This window comes from Pteropus medius, unplaced genomic scaffold (assembly GCF_902729225.1).
Source record: "Pteropus medius unplaced genomic scaffold, Ma_sr-lr_union100, whole genome shotgun sequence".
NCBI classification, from domain to species: Eukaryota; Metazoa; Chordata; class Mammalia; order Chiroptera; family Pteropodidae; genus Pteropus; species Pteropus medius.
The window spans coordinates 5,410,312-5,431,621 of record NW_024352783.1 but is presented as its reverse complement, the minus strand read 5'-3'; the positions used below and the strand labels follow the sequence as shown (position 1 = coordinate 5,431,621).

At 35.3% G+C, this 21,310-nt stretch overlaps 1 pseudogene; it reads right to left on the bottom strand.

Annotated features, from left to right (window-relative positions):
• Positions 1–9,965: 9,965 nt before the first annotated feature.
• LOC120589940 (uncharacterized) lies at positions 9,966–10,084 on the bottom strand (annotated as a pseudogene).
• Between the last annotated feature and the right edge of the window lie 11,226 nt (positions 10,085–21,310).

Below are 21,310 nucleotides of genomic sequence, written 5' to 3'. Positions count from 1 at the left end.
CAAACCTCTGGTTGTACTCACTAAAGAAAAAAGAGAAAGGATACAAATAAACAAAATCAGGGATGAAAGAGGAGAAATTACTACAGACATTGCAGAAATACAAATTACCATACAAGTATACTATAAAAAAGTATATAACACCAAATTTAATAACCCAGAAGAAATGGACAAGTACTTAGAAAGATAAAACCTTCCTAGACTGAATCAAGAAGAACTGGAAAATCTAAATAAACTGATCAGCAGAATGAAAATTGAAATAATCATTAAAAACCTACCAAAAAGTAAAAGTTCAGGACAAGATGGCTTCACCAGTAAATTCTATAAAACATTCAAAGATTTAATACCTATTCTCCTCAAACTCTTACAAAAAAAATCAAAGAGGAGGCAATACTTTCTAACTCATTTTATGAAGCCAATATTACCCTCATACCAAACCCAGGTAAAGGTAACACAAAAAAAGAAAACTACAGACCAATATCTCTCATGAACACAGATGCAAAAATCCTAAATAAGATACTAGCGAACTGAATACAGCAACATATTAAAAGGATTATCCACCACAATCAAGTGGGCTTCATCTCAGGGGCACAGGGATGGTTCAACATATACAAATCAATTAATGTGATACACCACATCAACAAATTAAAAAGTAAGAATCATGTGATTATATCAAAAAAAAAAAAAAAAAAAGCAGAAAAAGCCTTCGACAAGATACAGCATCCATTTATGATCAAAACACTTAACAAAATCAGTATAGAAGGAAAGTACCTTAACACAATAAAGGACATATATGACAAACCCTCAGCCAACGTTGTACTTCATGGTGAAAAACTAAAAACCTTCCCTCTAAGATCAGGGACAAGGCAAGGCTGTCCATTATCATCACTATTATTCAATATAACACTGAAGGTCCTAGCGAGTGCAAACAGACAAGAGAAAGATATAAAAGGCATCGAAATAGGAAACAAAGAAGTCAAACTGTCACTATTTGCAGATGACATGATTCTCTATGTAGAAAACCCTAAAGACTCCACATGAACACTACTAGAAACAATAAGCAAATACAGTAAAGTCTCTAGATACAAAATCAATATTCAAAAATCCATAGCATTCCTATACTCTAATAATGAAGTGTCAGAAAAAGAAGTGGAAAACATAATTCCTTTTACAATTGCAACAAAAAAGAATAAAATATCTAGGAATAAATCTAAAGAAACAAGGAACTATATAATGAAAACTATAAGACCTTGTTAAAAGAAATCAAAGATATAAAGAAATGGAAAGATATTCCATGTTCTTGGGTTGGAAGAATCAATGTAGTTAAAATGTCCTTTATTACCTAAAGTATTATACAGATTTAGTGCAATCCCTATCAAAATCCCATTGGCATTTTTTAAAGAAATGGAACCAAAAATCATCAGATTTGTATGGAAGCACAAAAGACTCCAAATTGCCAAAGCCATCCTGAAAAAAAGAATAAGGCTGGAGGCATTACTCTGCCCAACTTCACATTATACCACAAAGCTACAATAATCAAAATGGCATGGTATTGCCAGAAAAACAGACACACAGACCAGTAGAACTGAATCAAGAATCCAGAAGTAAACCCATATTTATATGGGCAAATAATTTTCAACAAAAAAGCCAAAAACATATAGTGGAGAAAGGAAAGCCTCTTCAAGAAGTGGTGCTGGGAAAACTGGAAAGCCACCTGCAGAAGAATGAAACCAAACTGTTGTCTATGACCACACACCAAAATTAACTTGGAATAGATTAAAGACCTGAATATAAAACCTGAAATAATAAATTGCATAGAAGAAAGCATAGGAACTAAACTCATGGACCTTGGACTTAAGGAGAATTTTCTGAATTTGACCTCAAAGGCAGGGAAGTAAAAACAAAACTAAATGAATGGGACTACATCAAACTAAAAAGCTTCTGCTCAGCAAAAGAAACCATTAACAAGGCAAAGAGACAATCATCTTAATGGGAAAATATATTTGCAAGCAACGTCTCCAATAAAGGCCTAATATCTAAAATATACAAAGAACTCATATAACTTGATAACAACAAAAAACAAACAATCCGATCAAAACATGGACAGAGGACCTGAACAGACACTCCTCCCTAGAGGACATACAAATGGCAAACAAACATATGAAAAGATGCTCAACATCACTAGCTCTTAGGGAAATGCAAATCAAAACTACAATGTGATACCATCTCTTACCTCTTAGAATAGCCGTTACCAATAGAACAAGTAATAACAAGTGTTAGAGAGGATGTGGAGAAAAAAGAACCCTCATACACTGCTGGTGGGACTGCAAATTGGTACGGCCACTATGGAAAACAGTATGGAGTTTCCTCAAAAAACTAAGAATTGATCTACCATATGATCCAGCAATCCCTCTACTGGGTATTTACCCCGAAGACTTGAAAATTCATATCCAAAAAGATATTTGCACACCGATGTTCATAGCAGCATTATTCATGGTAGCTAGGACATGGAAGCAACTGAAGTGTCCTGTGATAGATGATTGGCTAAAGCAGTATTTCATTGTATATATATACAATGAAATATTACTAGCCATAGAAAGAGATGAAATACTGCCATTTGTGACAACATGGGTGGACCTCGAGATAATCATGCTAAGCAAAATAAGCCAGACAGAAAAAGTTGAAAATCACATGGTATCACTTATATGTGTGATATAAACCTAAAAGCAACAAATGAACAGAATGAAAACAGACTAATGGATATGGACAATAGACTAGTGGTTACCAGAGGATAGGGAGGAGGGAAGAGGATGGAGGAGGAAGGTAGATGGGCTAAAAGGAGTCAAATATGTGGTGACATTTAGGAATTAAAAACAAACAAACAAACAAATAAAATCCTCTCTCAAGACCAAAAAAATAAATAAATAAAAATAATCAACAATAGGCTTAACATATTCAGTGAACTATGTTGTAAACAGATGTACTGTCATCTAGACTTTGTTGTTTTATTTAATGAACATTGGAAGAGTAGATTTAGGATAATTTTAAGAACCTTAGGATTTTCAAAATGGCAAATGAGCATTGGCTTCAATTTTAAAGTAGCAGCTGCATTAGACCCTACTGAGAGAGTCAATCTGTCCTTTCACACTTTGAAGCCAAGCATTGACTTCTCCTCTCTACCTAGAAAGGTCCTAGATGGTATTTTCTTCCAATATAAGACTATTTCATTTACATTGGAAATCTGTTGTTTAGTGCAGCCACCTTCATTCATTATTAGCTTGATCTTCTGGATAACTTGCTGCAGCTTCTATGTCAGCACTTGCTGCTTCACCTTAAACTTTTATGTTATGGAGACAGTTTTTTTCCTTAAACCTCACGAACCAGCCTCTGCTAGATTGACTTTTGTTCTGCAGCTTCCTTATCTCTCTCAGCCTTCATACAACTGAAGAGAGTTAGGACCTTGCTCTGGTTCAGGATTTAGTGTAAGGGAATATTGTGGCTGCTTTGATCTTTTATCCAAACCATTAATACTTTCTTCATATCAATAATAAGTTCATTTCTCTTTCTCATCATTCATGTACTCATTGAAGTAACACAATTTCCTTCAAAAACTTTTCCTTTGCATTCACAACCTGGCTAACTGGTGTAAGAGGGTTAGCTTTTGGCCTCTCCTGTCTTTTGACATGCCTTCCTCACTAAGCTCAATTACTTCTAGCTTTTGATAAAGTGAGAGACATTAAACTTTTCCTTTCACTTGAACACTTAGAAGCCATTGTAAGGTTATTACTTGGCCTAATTTCAATATCGTGTCTTAGAGAATAGCGAGACCCAAATAAGAGACAGAGGAACCAGGGGAACAACTGGTCAGTAGAACAGCCAGGACACAGACATTTTACAATTAAATTTGCCATCTTATATGAGTGTGGTCCATGGTGCCTCTAAAACAATTAAATAGTAACATCAAACATCATCAATAACAAATTACCATAATGATAATGAAAAAGTTTGAAATATTGCAAGAATTACCAAAATATGACACAGAGACATGAAGTGAGAAAGTGCTGTTTGAGAAATGATGCCGACAGACTTGCTCAACACAGGGTTGCCTCAAATCTTCAATTTCCAAATGCAATATCCTTCTCTCCTCTGGTTTTCTACCTCGCCATTATATTAATGCTAACTGCATTCCCTATGTCATGTTCCCCATCCCCATGACCACCTATCAACTACTAATTTGTAGTTTTTTAACCCTTCACCCTATTTCCCAGCCCCCCAACATCCCCTCCCCTCTGTCAGTCACCAAATTGTCCTCTATATTTGTGAGTCTGTTTTTGATTAGTTTGTTCTTTTTGTTCCTTAGATTCCACATATAGGTGAAATTATATGGTATTTATCTTTCTCTGTCTGACTTATTTTACTCAGCATAATAACCTCTAGGTCTATTGCAAATGGTAAGATTTTATTTTTTTAATGGCTGAATAATATTTTATTATTGTTGTTGCAAATGGTAAGATTTTATTTTTTTAATGGCTGAATAATATTCCATTGTATATATGAACCATAACTTCTTCATGCACTCATCTGTCGATGGGCATTTAGGTTGCTAAGCAATGTACTGTATATAAAAAAATAAAATAAAATAAAGGAAAGAGTCAGAGATCCAACTTTTAGGAATTAAGGAAATGAGTCTCCTACCTAAATATATATATATATATATATATATATATATATATATATATATATATATATATGATTTGAATTGCTTATCTTTGTGATTCAGGGATTTGTTGGTAGAGGAGAAAATAGTAACTGGGTGACCTATTGCAAATGTCATGCATAAATGCTGATTTCTAGTCATTAAAATAACCTTATTGTTATTGAACCTCATAAGTATTATTCAATTTTAACATAGAAAATTATTTCTAAGAACAAAATTTTAAAAACGCAATGTCTGCAAAGTGCAATAAAATAAAGCATATTAAAATGAGTTATGCTTGTATAGAAAAAGTGAGTAGAAATTAATGAAATAAAAAACAAAAAGGAAAAACAAAACTCATAGTTTACTCTTTGAAAAAATTTATAGCTCTTCATTGAAAATCACAGAACGTTGATGAGTTTATAAAAAAAGATAAAAAAAGATGTAGTCTCTTACTATTATTTTAATTATATTAGAATACTCTAATGTACTAAAAAAAACATTTTCTGTAATTGATCTATTGCAGTTTCTTTTGATCAGTTGATCCCAACTGGTTTTTTCTCTTTTTAGTTAAAATTAACAAACTGTTTCTAAATTTATGTAGTGATCCTAAGAGTTTATAATAGCAATTATTTTATGAAAAAACAGGAACAAAGCATAACTTACACTATCTGATTACAAGGTTTAATACAAAGTTATGATGACAATGTGGTATTTGAGTAAGTATAGGCAAATAGACTAATGAAAAGAATATAAATTCCATAAATAAACTCATACAAATATGGTCAATTGATGTTTGACAAGGTTGATAAGGCAATAAATTGGAAAAAGAAAAGTTTTTCATTACATTGTGCTAGATCAAATAGCATATGGAAAAAATAGCATTGATTCGTATTTCGTATTTAAAAATTTATTCAATATAGGCAATAGATCTAAACAAGGTAAATATAAAAGTATAATGATAAATCTTCAAGAAGAAACTATAGAAAGGTATTTATAACATTGAGGTTGAAGAATATTTATTAGCCAGAAAATGATAAAGGAAAAGAAATTCTGAATTAGATATAATTAAAATTTAAAATTTTTGCTAATCAGAGGAGATCAATATGTAACTGAACAGACAAGCCACAAACTGAAAGAAAAGATTATTAATACATATATCTGACAAATAATTTGCCTATTGAATTCTTACAATTAAAATAAAAATGAGCAAAGACTTGAACAGACTCTTTAAAATGAAGTTGTACAATAAAGACATGAACATATACACATGGAAAACTGCTCGACATATATATACATTGGGAATGCAAGTTATAACCACACATCCATTAGAAAAACTAAATATTGCTGATGGGAGTATAAAATGATATAACTACTTAAGAAACTTGTTTAACAAGTATACACCTTTCTCTTTGATCCTATTACTCTGAGTAATAACTTTAAGTAATGAATAAATAAGTAAATAAACAAATAAATAAATCTGCAAAAAAAGATTTGTATAAGAATATTCATAGAAGTTTTATTTATATTTGCCAAAAAACTGGAAACATGTCAAATGTAGAACAGAATGATGTCCACTAACTACTCAGGAAAAAGAAGAGATGAACTACTAACACAACCAGCAACATGGATAAATCTAAAAATAAATTATGTTGAGTAAAAGAAGCCAGAAACAAAATAATATATACTTTAAAAATTCCATTTATATGAATTTCTATAGCTGGCAAAACTAAACAATATTAATAGCAATCAGAATACTGATTACTCTTAGAGGTGGTGATGGGGAGAGTGGTGATTTGAAAACAAGGGAAATTTGTGGAGTGGTAAAGATGTTTTATATCTTGATTGAGGTGGTGGTTACTTGGCAGTTATACTTGGCTATAAAACTCATTACACTGTATACTTTAAATCTTGCATTTTTTGCAGATAAATTACATCTCAGTAAAATAAGTCACACTGTGAAGTATTTTTGATTTAGCCTTAATTCCAGGGACAAAAAAGAACTGGAAAAAAAGAACCGAAGGATATATATTTTATATATATATATAAATTGTAATATATATAATTTATATATTATATATATAATTATAATATATAATTATATATATTTAATATATAAATTAATTATAAAATAATATATATAATTTCAAATACCATATTGTCATCAAATGTTCACTGATGTATTAATTTATATATATTATATAAATTATAATATGTATAATTTATATATTATATATATAATATATATCCTTCGGTTCTATTTATGTATATAATGTATAAATATATATAATATATATAATTTATATATATAATATATATATAATATATATAATCACACACATACATATATATACATTTATCTTTTGACTTAGTATTTACCTAAAAGTCTCTGACATTTTGGCATTCTTAAATATTCTGAATCTCAGCAATATTTGCTAACACTGAAGTAATATATAAACCTATGTGTCCTAATATCACTAGGAAAGCCTAATCACAAATGTAATTATATAGTATCCATTTAACACAGAAGATAACAGAAATTTAAACATTGATTAAATATCTTGTACACTTATGTTCATAGCAGTATTATTCACAATAGCCAAAAGATGAAAACAATCCAAATGTTCACTGATGTATGAATAGATAAACACAATGTGGTATATACAAACAATGGAATATTATTTATCCTCAAAAAAGAAGGCAATTCTGGTATATGTTAAAACATGGATGAACCTTGAAAACATTATGCTAAATGAAAGAAGCCAGTCACAGAAAAATAAATACTATGTGACAGGGGTCTCCAAGCCCCGGGTCGCAGACTGGTACCAGTCCATAGGAACTAGACTGCAAAGCAGGAGGTGGGCGGCGGGTGAGTGGGCAAAGCTTCATCTGTATTTACAGCCACTCCCCAGTGCTAGTATCACCTCCTCAGCTCCACCTGAGATCATCAGGCCTTATATTCTCATAGAAGCACTGGTCCCTGCAAAAAAAGGTTGAAGACCACTGCTCTATGACTTAATTAGTGTGAGACAGAATAGTCAAATTCATAGAGACAGAGAGAAGAATAGAGATTACCAGGAGCTGGGGAAAAGAGGAATGAGAAAGAGAGTTGTTTAATGGCTACTATTGGGTTGCGTAGGATGATAAAAAATTCTGGAAATAAATGGTGGAGATTGTTGAATAACAATGTTAGTAATTTTATGCCACTGAATTGTATACTTAAAAATGGTTAATATGATAAATCTTATTACAATAAGTTTTTAATTGATTAAATTTAGCACTTAGTTCCTAGATGTTTTATCCCATTGCCTTATTCTGGTCATTAGGCAAAATCTGGATTAATTGAAGAGGCAAGGTGATTATCACACCACAGAATAATCTTCAAATGCCTGTAAGGATAAACCCTGCAATGCAGTTTCTATTATCATCTATCCTCAGTTCGAAACACTCCAAATAGCTAGTTCCTTAATATGTGATAGTCTACACATGAAAACACATTTTAAATAACACTAAATACCTTATTTTTCATATATATCAGTGTATTTTTAATATGTTTAATTTGGCTTAAAAATGACAATATTAATTGATGAAAGTAGTATAGGAATTACTTCATTCATATAAAATAGATTTAAGAGGAAAAAATCTCATAGTTTACATTTTTGACAATAGAGTCATGCAAACATTTTTCATGGAGAATTGGTTTCCGTAGAATCTCTGAATATTATTAGTTTAAAAGCTTCTCATGTCCAGCTCATTTGTTATTAGAAGGTGCTAGAGACTGAATTATGTCCTCCCATCCAAATTCATATGTTGAAGCCCTAACCCCAATGTGACTGTGCTTAGAAATAGAATCTTTTTGGAACTAATGAACATTAAATAAGGTTATAAAGATAAAACCATATCTGATAGGGTTAGTGTCTTTAAAAGAAGAGTGGAGAGACCAGAACTCTCTCCACATGTGCACACAATGAGGGAAGGCCACATGAGGACATAGCGTGAAGGTGGCCATCTGAAAGCCAAGAAGAGACCTCTGACCAGAAACAGAATCATGCTAGCACTTTGATCTCAGGATTCCAGCCTCCAGAACTGTGAGAATAACTTCTGAAGTTTAAGCCACCCAGTCTATGGCATTCTGATGGCATTTCAATAAAAAACAATTTCCAATTTAAGGATAGTAGATAATTGATAATAAGGTTTCAGAAAACCATTCTTGCTCTATAAGGGCAATAAGTCTAAGTATACCAAGTAGTATTATTAACCTATATATTTTTAATATATCATGATGTTAATATCTATGTTTCTATTTACATTATTTTATGAACAGAGCATAATATAATAGCCTTTTCACATGAAAAAATATGGAACTTATTTTTTTTTTTTAAATCATTTGTATAACTAAATGATCAGGTTCCATAGGTTGATCTTGGAATCATTGTTCTTTTGGGGAAAATTCTTTCATTTTATGGTTTCTGCAGCACTTACCTGGACCAAATCTCAAGTGTCATCTTAAGAGTGCTCCAGAATATAAATCATGCCAAATGGGTAGTAAAAAATGATAGAAAGTAATAGCTTGGTTTGCACCATTCTTCTTTCTGACAGTTCAGAAAGATATCAGCACTGTGATGGATATAAGTCACAGATCCCTGGTCTACTCATCAACGTTTTTTGCATATACTTCCAGAGGTGCTAAGACCCACAAAAAGTGGAGAGAACCATAAGATGAAAGAAATTGTGGGTGGGTTGCTATGGATGAAAGAGCCTCAGCTCCTATCCACATGAGCCCCTTTCATGGGACTGCTTGAACATCTTCAAGGCATGGCACCTAGGACTGATTTCTCACAGAGAGAGCCAAGGTGGAAGTTGTAATGCTTGTTCTGTCTAGTCTTGGAAGTCACATACTGTCACAGTCACCTATCCAACTGATTACATTGGATATCTCTGGTTCAAACAATAGTATGAATGCTAGTAAGTGTGGGTCATTAGGGACCACTTTGGAGCCTGGCTCTCACTCATGTTGCAACTTCACACCACCTCTTATCTGGGGGCTCGCATGAGCTGCCCTACTACTACTTCTCTCCTCTTCCTGCCAAAGGGAATCTCTTTTTGGCTACTGCAGGGGATATGAAAGGCCCACATTTCCCACTGTTTTTTGTTTGTCTGTTTGTTTCTTGTTTGGTTTTAATTTTTTTTTTTTTTTTGCGAGCCAACCCTTGGTTGACCTCATAGATTTCAAGGACCTTGTCAGCTTACAATCCCTTATTTTTTATTTTTATGCCTACAGCATCTGGTCTTCCTAGGTGGTCTCTCATTTAAGTACTAACCAGGCCTGACTTTGCTTAGCTTCCGAGATCAGACGGGATCGGGCTCGTTCAGGGTGGCATGGTCATAGACTCCCACTGTTTTTAACCAAAACAATTGTCTATTGTGCCTGAATTTTTTCACTCACAACTACTCTAAATTCTCCTAAGGTATTGGTGTGCGTGTGTGCGTGTGTGTGCGTGTGCGTGTGCGTGTGAAAATATTTCAACAGCAATTCTACGTCATCAGAAATGAGTGCTCTGACTCCATCCAATTCTGATAGAGTCTGATTTAATTGATTTGGAGGGGATCCAGTCAACAGTAATTTTTAAAACTGTCCCTAAATGATTCTAACATGTGGGTTAAAAACCACTGCTTATGCCTGCAAACACGAAGCCAGAGGGACCTTTTAGGTAAAATACACAACTCTTAACTGGAGAGATCAATAAATTTTTACCTATGTCTACACTCATGTAGTCACCACCCAGAATGTTCTATTGAACTTCTCTAATAGCAATAAAGGCAGAATCAGCTACTTATTTGGAGAGAGGGAAAAGAGAAAATAAAGAAGAACATGTGAGAACATGGAATAATACCTCAAAATAGTATCTCACTATCAGATTATATGCTCTTACTCATCTATGTATTACTCATCATCATATCCAGATCAATGCCAAGGTCAGTGCCTCATGCATGTCAGACATATAAAAAGGAAATTTGAATTCAAGTACTCCTCAAGTTTTTAGCATCTGCCCTCCATCTAAAGAAAGATAAAACAAGAAGAGTAAATATCACAGATGAGCAGAACTGGGAAAAGCCTTAGATATCATCACTCAGCCAAAGACTTCACATCATTGAAGAAGTAAATGAGACTCACCTGGGTCATATGTCTAGCTAGTGGCAGGACCATTATCTGGTCCCAGGATGCCTGCCTTCCTGTTAAAAGACCTTTCCCACATCTCAAAGTCTGTTGGATAAACAAGAGCTATTTTTAAAGAACCCACATGAGTTTCAGCTGTTAGATTACTTCACTGTTGATTCAGCATACAAACAAAAGAGTTCCATGGTTCTTATTATTCTTCTGTTGAATTACCAAGATCCAATCAGCAAAAAATTAAAATATCATAAACTCAGTGGGGGATAGGGGTGAAGAATGAAGAGGAATAGAAAAAAATATTGACCTTAGTTAATATTGTCTTCACTTAAGGACTTGCATGTTTAGGACCAGTTCTAAAAAGGGCCTTTGATTCCTTCCAGGCAATTCATACTAGTTCACATTTGTTTCCTCTGCCAAATGGCTTAATTGTTAAACACCTACAGTAAGTCTTCACTTTCCACTTACTTCAGGCACAGGTAACTGAAATTCTATAAATATCAGTGATTACTAAAGCACTGCTTTATCTATTTTTTTTTTCAGGCAATAGCTTTTATTTAGACCAGAGATTTTAAATTGGACACCCGTGGGCCAGATAAGGCCCATAAATGGGGTCATATGTATAAAGGAGGTTCTCTGATAACATAATTTCATTCAGTGTCATTTTAGTATAGTTAATATTAATGAGGAACAAAATCAATTCCCAGCCAGGGCCACTGTCTGTGTGAAGTTTGCACTTTCTCCCCACGTCTGTGTGATTTTCTCTGGGCTTACTCTTTTAACATTTCAAAGATGTGCATGAGAGGTGAGTTGGCACGTTTAAATTTTCCAGGCTGAGTGAGTGTGGGTGGGCGTAAGTATGTCCAATGGTGGAAGAGAGTCCTGTCCAGGGTGGGTGTCCACCTCGCTGCCTGAGCTGCTGGGGCAGGCTCTGGTTACCCTCCATCTGAACTGGAATAAGCAGGTTGGAAAATAATCTTACTTGTTTTGTTCATTTTTCTTAAATGTATGTACAGCTCATATTTGTTTCAATTTTAATGTTAGAAGTATTTTGAGTCTTTATTTAGAAATTTGGTGATGTTTCTGTGACCAGAAATATGCTGTTGAAACTTAACTCTTGTCTATATCAATTAGCCTAAGGTAAAATTGGTTTCATTACATGTCATTTCTCTTAAAGTCACAGTTTTCAAAAATCTTTCAAGATGTAAGTGAAGACTTACTGTAGGTGTTTAACAATTAAGCCATTTTCTTGTTTCACATTAAAAAAAAAAAACAGCACTTTTGGGTTCTCTTAAAGAATTAGCACGTAGTTGACAATATTGGGTTTGTTTGAGTTGTACCAGCTTACCTTCTCTTATCCACAGCTTCTCTCATTTACATCACTTATGCCTCCTCTGTGGGCATTGATTTGGGAGTCTTATTTAGACAATGGACTGAATTAGGTAATATTATTTTCTGCTTACAAACACAATAGGCCCTGAAATTTAAAAAAATAATAAAACAACTTTTAAATTACACACAGGTGCGTGCACGCACACACACACACACACATACACACACGCGCGCTACTGGTTAGATCTTTTCAGTTCCTCTTTAACTGCAGGGGAGCATCACTGATCCTGGAGCATCTCAGCTTCTAGTCAGTTACCAGTTGGAACACAGGTGTTAAATACAGGTGTTAAATTGACCACTTCTTGCTACTCATTCTAAACACTAAATGCCTTCAAAGGGATTTAAAATTATGTTGGCATAACCATTTCTCTAACGGAGTCAGTGGCTTCATGAGTATAACTCTGAGCATCTATTTGGTTCAGGTTTAGGCTTGGCTTTCTCCATCAATTTCCCAAAGTGACCAAAAAGGCTTTTAAAGGAGAACCTTGTAACAGGCCTGTCTTGACCTCGGTTGTCCCCATCTCCCTCTGTGCAGTGACTTTCATCAAAAAGATGATACAGCTTGAGTAAAATAACTACAACAAAAGTAAAGATCAGACTCTTACTACAATTTAAACAAAATATTTCCTTTGTAGATTTTATTTGAATGGTTCTGCAATTTCATTACTTGAAAATAAAGAAATATATATACATACACACACACACACACACACACACACATATATATATACAGAGAGAGAGAGAGAGAGACAGAGAGACAGAGAGACAGAGAGACAGAGAGGGAGGGTGGGAGGGGGCGAGAGAGAGAGAAAGAGAGAGAACTATAGTGACCTAATGATTTTAGATTCGTTCTCACCCTGGGGTAAATATATTATTTGAAAGTTTTTACATTTACATTTTTGAGCTCATTCCAGGGATGCAATGAACAAGGCTCGATTTTGTGACTATATTTCATGAAGTGTCATTATCCTTCTGTCAGAGCAAACTAATGGATGGCTGGGAGGAAGTATACAATTTGGAGGCAATTAATTCTGCTTCAAGTCCCAACTCACCATTGCTAAATAGTACTTTAATCCCAACTCAAGATTTAAAGTCCAACAGCTTATGGAAGTTGGCCTGGGCTGCTCTTCTTAGTGGCTCCATTCTGCATAGGGTCTGCCTTTTGTTTCACTTCCTCTTGGCTCTGTGTTTGTGGGCGATTAGATCTGTGATGAGGCTGCCTCGTGTTCAGTTCACTAGGGCCTCAGGCTGCTTTATGTCCTGATTTACGGTATGAAGGGAGCCTCTGGTAAGCTGATGTTTGAAACTTGCTCAATTTGTCCTGGCCACAACAGGACTCATGCTGCCATCTGCTTGTGACACTGCAACAAAAATGCACCAGGAAGGAGCCTGTTTTTGCCTCCCTCAGTGATGCTTTTTGGTATACTCTGAACTGGAAATGTTATCAGCAAGCCAAAGATGCTTCATGCTTGCTAGAATTGTCCTAAATGAGATGCACAGCCAGTGGCTGGTCTGCAGATATCACAGCTGGGATTACAAAAACCTCATTTTCCACTTATGATTTACAAACGCAAGGGGAAATGGTTATTAAGCAACTGCTGCTGAGAGATCAGCCTTAAGCCCACCTCTTCCATTTTTCCTTTTACAGGATAAGGAGGCTGCAAGCAGCCCTCTGAGATCAGCAGTTTGCTGACTAAGAAACCAATTCTAGATCAGTCAGCCTCATTTTCCATTACTTCCTTCAGAGCCTTTCAACATGTGTGGCTTGGCAATACTCTGTTTGTTTTACCTTCATGGTCTTACATCAGCCTTGACCGCTTACTAGCCACCACGGGCAACTTAGCAACTCTATGCCTCTCTTTTTTCATCTTCGGGTGAGGGTTGTTGTGAGTGTTATGATACAATAATTTTAAATAGTACCTGGCACATAGTGAAATCTCAGTAAATATTTATTATGGTTATTACTTGTGGTATTTCAACTCATGCCACCATTAGTGAGCCAAGATGAAAGTGGGGAATCAAGCAAATACTGGTGACAGAGCCCTGAGTTGGGACTTAAATCTGGAGACCCATGTTTTCAGTATGAGATGGACCAGTTCCACAACATAGGGATGACGGCTAACATTCGACAGTCCTAAATTCTAGGCATGGTTCCACATGGTTTACGTATAGTAATTCCTTGCAAATGTCACAACAACCCTAGGAGGTTGTTACTATTTTTATCATTATTTCATTTCACTAATGAGAAAATTGAGACATATAGGCATTAAATAATCTCCCCAAAGTCACAAAGCTAAGAGACAGGATTCTAACACCAGCAGACTGGCTCTGAGTGCATGCTCTTAACCACACCACTATCACAGCCCTAAGGAAATGTACAACCCCAGGACCACAGAAGGTCTGCTCTTGATTAGATCTTATAGAGCTTCTAGCACAAAATTCTTTCATTGTGCAGGTGGGGAAACTGAGGCTGGAGTGAAGTTTTTTGAAGGAGGCAGTGTAGTAGGGCAGCCTGGACTCACAAGAACTTTGCTGAGAGTCTTAACTGTGCCACATACCAATTAAGCAAGGCCAAACAGCTCCCTTAATGTTCTAAGTCACATTTTAGTGTGATGACACTTCCTAGTAAACTGCCTTGGGGCTGTGTGGAAGACTATCTGGTGTATTGTGCTTGTGAGTGCTCCCTGAAAAGGGGTAGTGGTAGTGATGGTTGTTCTAGTCCAGTTTTATGCAACTGAAGTGATAGAGCCTGGAGGTCCAACCAAAGGCTGCCTCCAGTTCCAGGATTCTTTTCACTGATGTCTGCTGCCTAAAGAACAGCAAGAAAAGAAATAAAAAGAAAAGCAGAGGTCTAGTGAAGTCTCACCTTGACTCAACTCTACCTGGCTCTCATACCTTCACAGACTTGGCCTGGAGGGCTGGGAGTCACAGCAGAATAGAGTGCTGAACACTAAGTAGAGTGTAGCACACCTGTAAGAAGAGCCCTCACCTTTAAGAAGAGCTTGCCTGGAATGAGGAGTCCTGAGATCAAGCCTTGCACCCTCACTCCTAACACACCTGGGTTTTGCTGTCAGAGAAATTAGTGATTCTCTAGGTGTTCATCGACTTTCTTTCCCAGATCCAGGGCTTATGTTAAATTGGTACTTGTGATAGCCAGATGTCCATTTTCTAGGCTCAGTTCATCTGAGGGTTCGTTGCCAGACGCCATGCCAGAGATACACTGGTGCATAAAGAGAGCTTAGAATTGGGGAAGCCAGAAAGTACACAATAATCATGAATGGCAGAAGACAGGAAAGTTCAAGTACAGTGCTGTAGGAATTCAAAGAAAGATATGGTTAACATGGTTGAGGGAAGTGGGGAGCTCTTTATGTATGTAATCTCATTTAATTCTTAAAGCATCCTCAAAGAGATAAATATAGCTAAACTGATTTCACAGATAGCGTGTAAATAACTAGCGTCATACACTCAAAAGGGTCAGAGTTAGCAGTAGAACCTGAGTCTCTGTTGAAGCAAAAATCTAAACTCTTGCTAGTATATCACATTGTTTCTCAGCATTTATGGAGCACCTACTATGTATCAGGAACTCTGCAATACATGCTGCATAGATTGACTCATTTAATTTTCAAAGCATCCTTTTGAAATAGATATTATTAGTCTTGATTTCTAGTAAAAGGAGGCTTAACTAACTTGCCCAAGGTCACATAATAAGTACAAGGGAAGATTTGAACCCGATTTTGCTAACTCCAAAACTTATGCTCCTTTTATCTCACCCCAATTTTTCCTTATCTCTCTTTTTTGTTTTTCAATAATCTTTAAGCAAAACATTCCCAAATGCCACCAGGAATTTAATAATGCATTGCCATTTATGTAAATTAGCATACTCCTCTCAGTCACTACCAGACTTTTTCTTCTCAGAGACCAAGTACTACCTCTCTAACCCTGCACAGCCACCAAATCAGATCACTTCCTGTGATGTAAGAGTTGTAGATCAAATAGCTTGGCTATGCTGCGACCTTTACATACCTTTCTCACAAATACCCGCTCCAGTCCAGAGTGAAATTAACTCTCCCCTCTATCTGTGTCCTACATTCTATTAACTAATAGATCTCAGACTTTCCAAGGCAACTCTTTTCAGATCCAAGGAACGCCCCAAACTGTATTTGTGGCTCAAATCTCTCCTTTGACCTCAGGACCTATCTTTATATTACTTCCTACAGAGCAGCAGAGGAGATAAATCTGGACAAAATAGTACTGTTTTTTTACTGAAATATGTAGAATGTATAGTAGGACTATAAAGAATTAAATGGTCTAATGGTTTTCTGCTGAGATTATAGAAAGGTGACAAAGAATGTTCCCTCTCACCCTGAGTCCATGAAGAAGCTTCTGAGCCTTTTCTCTAAAGGGAGAAAACACTTATTTGTTTAAAAAAAAAAACAAAAAAACTTTTTTCATACAAAATCCATGGGCCTCTTCACAGTTGTTGTAGGGCTTTTTTAACATTTTTTTTTTTTGAGTTCTCTGTTGTATTTGCATTATTGAAACTTCTTTTTTGACTGATGGTTCTCTTTAATCTCTTAGCTCTGTCTTCCTGGAACTCAACAGGTGATAGAACAGAAGGGGTAACACCTTGCAATTCAGGTTAGTCCAAGAATATTCAAATGATCCCTGTTCCTCAGAAATGGTGACTAGCTTGTCTTGGTTTGCCCTGGGACTTTCTCAGTTTTAGAACTGAAAGTCCTGCACCCTGGGAAACCACACAGTCTCAGACAAATCAGATGGTTGGTTACCCTATCTTACTGAAATAAGAATAAAAAGGAGGATGAATGTAAAATTAGTGTTAATAATGAAAAGACATTTGCCTAGAGTTCCTTTTTGGAATAAGGAGACCTTCTATAGATCAGAATCCCCTGGAAGCTGCATTAAAAACACAGATCACTAAACCTACCTCAGGATTTCTGATTCAGGATGTCAGGGTGGAGGAGAGAATCACACTCCTGACAAATTCTCAGATGATGCTGATGCTGCCTGTCCAGGCACCACACTTTGAGACCACTACTCTATAGTTTATAGACCTTCGCAGCAGAAAGTGCAGAATTCCTTCAACTGCAATTACACTGGGACCATTTTGCCACTAAGCCTGACCTTGTACATGCCCATTGAGCCATTTTATTCTCACTAAAGTCTTTATTGTTCAGAGAGAGAGAGAAAGAGAGTGTGCTAGACTAGCAACATGGCCACCACTGATAAATGAGCCCCCTGCTGCCCTTGTGCCTTCAGGAAACTCTGGCATACAGCTTTTGCCCTCAGAGCCCTGCTTGGGGGAAAGAAATAAGAGGTCTCTTTAGAAAGCCTGGAAAGATGAAGGGTGGAGGGGTTGGGTAAGGCTACAGATCACTGGAGAAATACCAACCTGACTCTCTCCAAACCCACAACAAAACCTTTTCTTGAGTGATTATCCTCAGAGAAAGGTGATTTGTTAAAGCACCGGGTTCACTGCTTTTGTGTCCTGGACCTAGGACATCTGGCAGGAGCCAGGGAGCTCTCTGATAGAGAGCTTGAGCCCCCATTCTCACCCACTGGACTGTGCATCATTGAAACACTGGCTACTCATTCTCATGCTAATCCGTGAACTCCAAGAGCAGATGTGAAACATTTGGTTCTGTTCTTGTTCACTTGTAAAGAACTAATGCAACTTTTTTTAAAGGGAAGGGCAGAGTTGGGCTGAGAGAGGGGTGAAGGTGAAGGGGGAAAGAGAAAAGGAGGGAAATAGGGTGAATTCCAGAAAGAAAAGTTTACTTGAACGAGTTCTTTCTTGGTGGGCAAAGCACTGCATTTATGTGAACTCCAACCAAACTGAGACAAGAAATGCAAATTAATATTAAAGTAATGGGATACCTCCAACTCACAAAGCAGACAATATAGAATGCAAAGGCAGAAAGGCATAGGCGTGTCTCTGTCCTCAATGAGCTCCCATGAGTCTTTTTCTCTCTGCCTAGTGCAAACCTTCATCTTCTGGGGCTTGAAATTTTATTCCAGAACCCAAAGATTTGATTGGCAAACTTATGGCACACTTTAATTATTTAATGTTTAGAATATTATTTGAGAATTGAAATAAGTTTAAGTGGAAGCTGGTAGTTGTTCAAAGGAATTTATCTGTATTTCTATATGTATTGTTTTTTTTCTATCGATAGAAAAATAGGTAGAGATTTATAGAGAGAGGAACAGATAAATAACTTCTAAAGCTGTCTGACATTTAATATTCTTATTCCTATGAGGTTCATTTGACTAAAGTGCCTATATTATTGATTAAATCATAAATCTATTAATGACAACATTGATTCAGTGGAATATCTAGATTTGTTTCCTACACTGTCATCAAGAAAATTCTTAAGGAGAAAGACTTATGATACATTTGCTGATGGCAGACTGTCCCTCTTGCCTAGGATTTGTGGCCTATTTAATGTATGCCACAGATACAGGCTGACATCTGCAAAGCATGCCAACTCGAAATTGTTTACAACTCTCACCCAACTCTCACTCCTCTACATGCCACCAGCTAGCATCACTCACTTTAATAGTTCTGCTGTGTCAATAGCTTCTGCATTCTAAGTGGCCAGGCCTCCACCTTCCACCCTTAGATTGTTCTAGAAGTCTCTTCAATCAGTGTTGCCCAAATTTCCCTAATGATAAAAATAATCTGGAGTGCTTGTTAAAGAACTTCTGGGCCCTCTCCTAGAGATACTTATTAAGTAGTTGTGGGTGGGCAGGGTTTTAGCATGCCGAACAAGTGTCCCAGGTGAGTCTGATCAAGGAAAACTCTGGGTTACATTGCCCAAAAGTGTGTTTGTGAGCATTCTCTGGAGTGAGCAGTGATCTAACATATACCTAGAGTTACGTTCCCTCTGCCTCTTCTCTTGTGTTGCTGTCTGTCTATCCTTGCAGTTCAGGTGTTTGGGGACCAACTCTGACCTTTGAAACCTTGAGATTCTTATTTCCACTTTATTGCCATTACCTGGAATTCTTGGCTACCTGTCTCCTGATATCTGGTACTCAGTTCTCTCTCCTATAGATGGAAATTAAATACAATTCCTAGATAGAAGTCTCATGCATGGATAAATAAAAAGAAAAATAAATTTAAGGACATAATACATGATGAAATACAGAATTTTCAAAATAGTATTCTCTGGTATGTTTCTTAATACATTTGCTCAGCCCTTAATAAAATTAGAAGAAAATAAAATATACCAGGTCCCTGAAACAAAAGATAAGAATGGGAAGACAAGATAATAAACAGATTAAAAGGGAGGCTCTGTTGAGCAAAACAGAAACAAAAGAGAGGCTGGATGATATAGTTTTAGAAAGAGATTTCAAAATTCTAAAATTTATTAGAAGCAGTAAAAACAAAATTTAGCTTCAAGACTATAGAATTAGAAAATAAAAAGCCAAGTAGTTTATTCCATGGTGGCAGGGGAAAAAAAGATAATTTAAAATATGAGATGATAGAAATGGAGAAAAAATAATTAAAAGATTGATTATTTAAATCTTTAGTGATCTTGAGGCCTTTTAGAGAAGAAATCCAACCAAATTAAGAATCAATTTAAAATAGATGAGAACTTTCTTGAGTTGAACAAAGCAACACAAAAGCAAATCTTCAAATTAAAAGAAGTAAAAGATACCAGACAAGATTAATAAAAAGAAAATAGCTGGATAAATCAGGTAGAAAAGAAAGGCTATCTAAACATGATGAAAAATCAATTAGCCACAGACTACACTACAACTTTAAGTACTAATAAACAATGAAGGGACATCTATAAAATAGTTTTAAAGAAAAACTATTTTAAGTGTTTAAAGTATTTTTAATATTATATACCTAATAAAGCTCTTTTCTCTGAAGAAAAAAAATGATTTTTTTCTATTCAGGAATCCCAAAAACATTGTATATTTATATTTATGAAAAAATCTATTTGAAGAATAAGTGAAAAATAAATAGACTATTTTTTAAAATGACTGATAATGAGTATTGAAAAGTGAGTATTCAAAAGAAAAAAATTTATATGTAAGTAGAGAATTAAATTTCATTATGTTAGGAAGATCAGATATAAAAATATCATAATTTGAAAATTAAAAATAAGATTTGAAATATAATATGTCAATAAATACTGCAAGTAATCTTGACAACTATGTTTAATTTAAAATTTAAAAAATTTGAGATGGAACTCCCATACACAGCAGATATTTAATATTTAAATTTCTGAAATGTATTTTAAAAATAACAAAGACAAAAATGGGGATGCTAGATTAAATCTGATATATCCAAGTTTATTTCTACAATGGGCATATGATCAGAAATTCATCCATGTATAAGATCCAAGGATTTTTAAGAAAAACAACTTTACCGAATTAAGAGTAAAGTTAGTGACTATTAGATATGACTCAACTAAGATTCAACTGTACATGATTCAAATGAAGGTATAATTTAGACCCATTTTCTTTCTCATTCATTATGTCTTAAGAGATAACTAGAACAATTATTATATATATCAAGAAATTTAATTAGAATGCTTCCTTAAAGGTCTATTGACTTCATCATACATACCAGGAGAGAAAGAAGACCACAGGAAGGAGAAAGTGCACATATGAAAGAAATGAAAGGCATTCAGTTTTTTTGTCTTTTTGTCAGTGACAGTTTTTCTTTCTTTTGGTCTTATTATGCCCCAAATTTCTATAATATCACATTAAGTTTGGTGATATGTGCTACCATGTTTTTAAAATTGTTTTTACCATTTTTCACTGTTTGATACCCACTCATGCTTCTCTTTCCTCCTACTCAGTTTAGATTTTATGGTTTTTATACAATCCCTCCCTTAACTCCCCTTTCTTCTGTGACTTCATGGTTTCTGTTTAACAAATTCCATTTTGATTGGTCCTAAATCTTGATCCATTTCAGTCTGCAGGCAGGCAGCTGAACCTGGTTCAAGAAAATGCAATCGTACTTATTTGTTGTACTTTAAGTTCATGACCACAAATGCTAAGTGGGCTGTCTGCACTATATT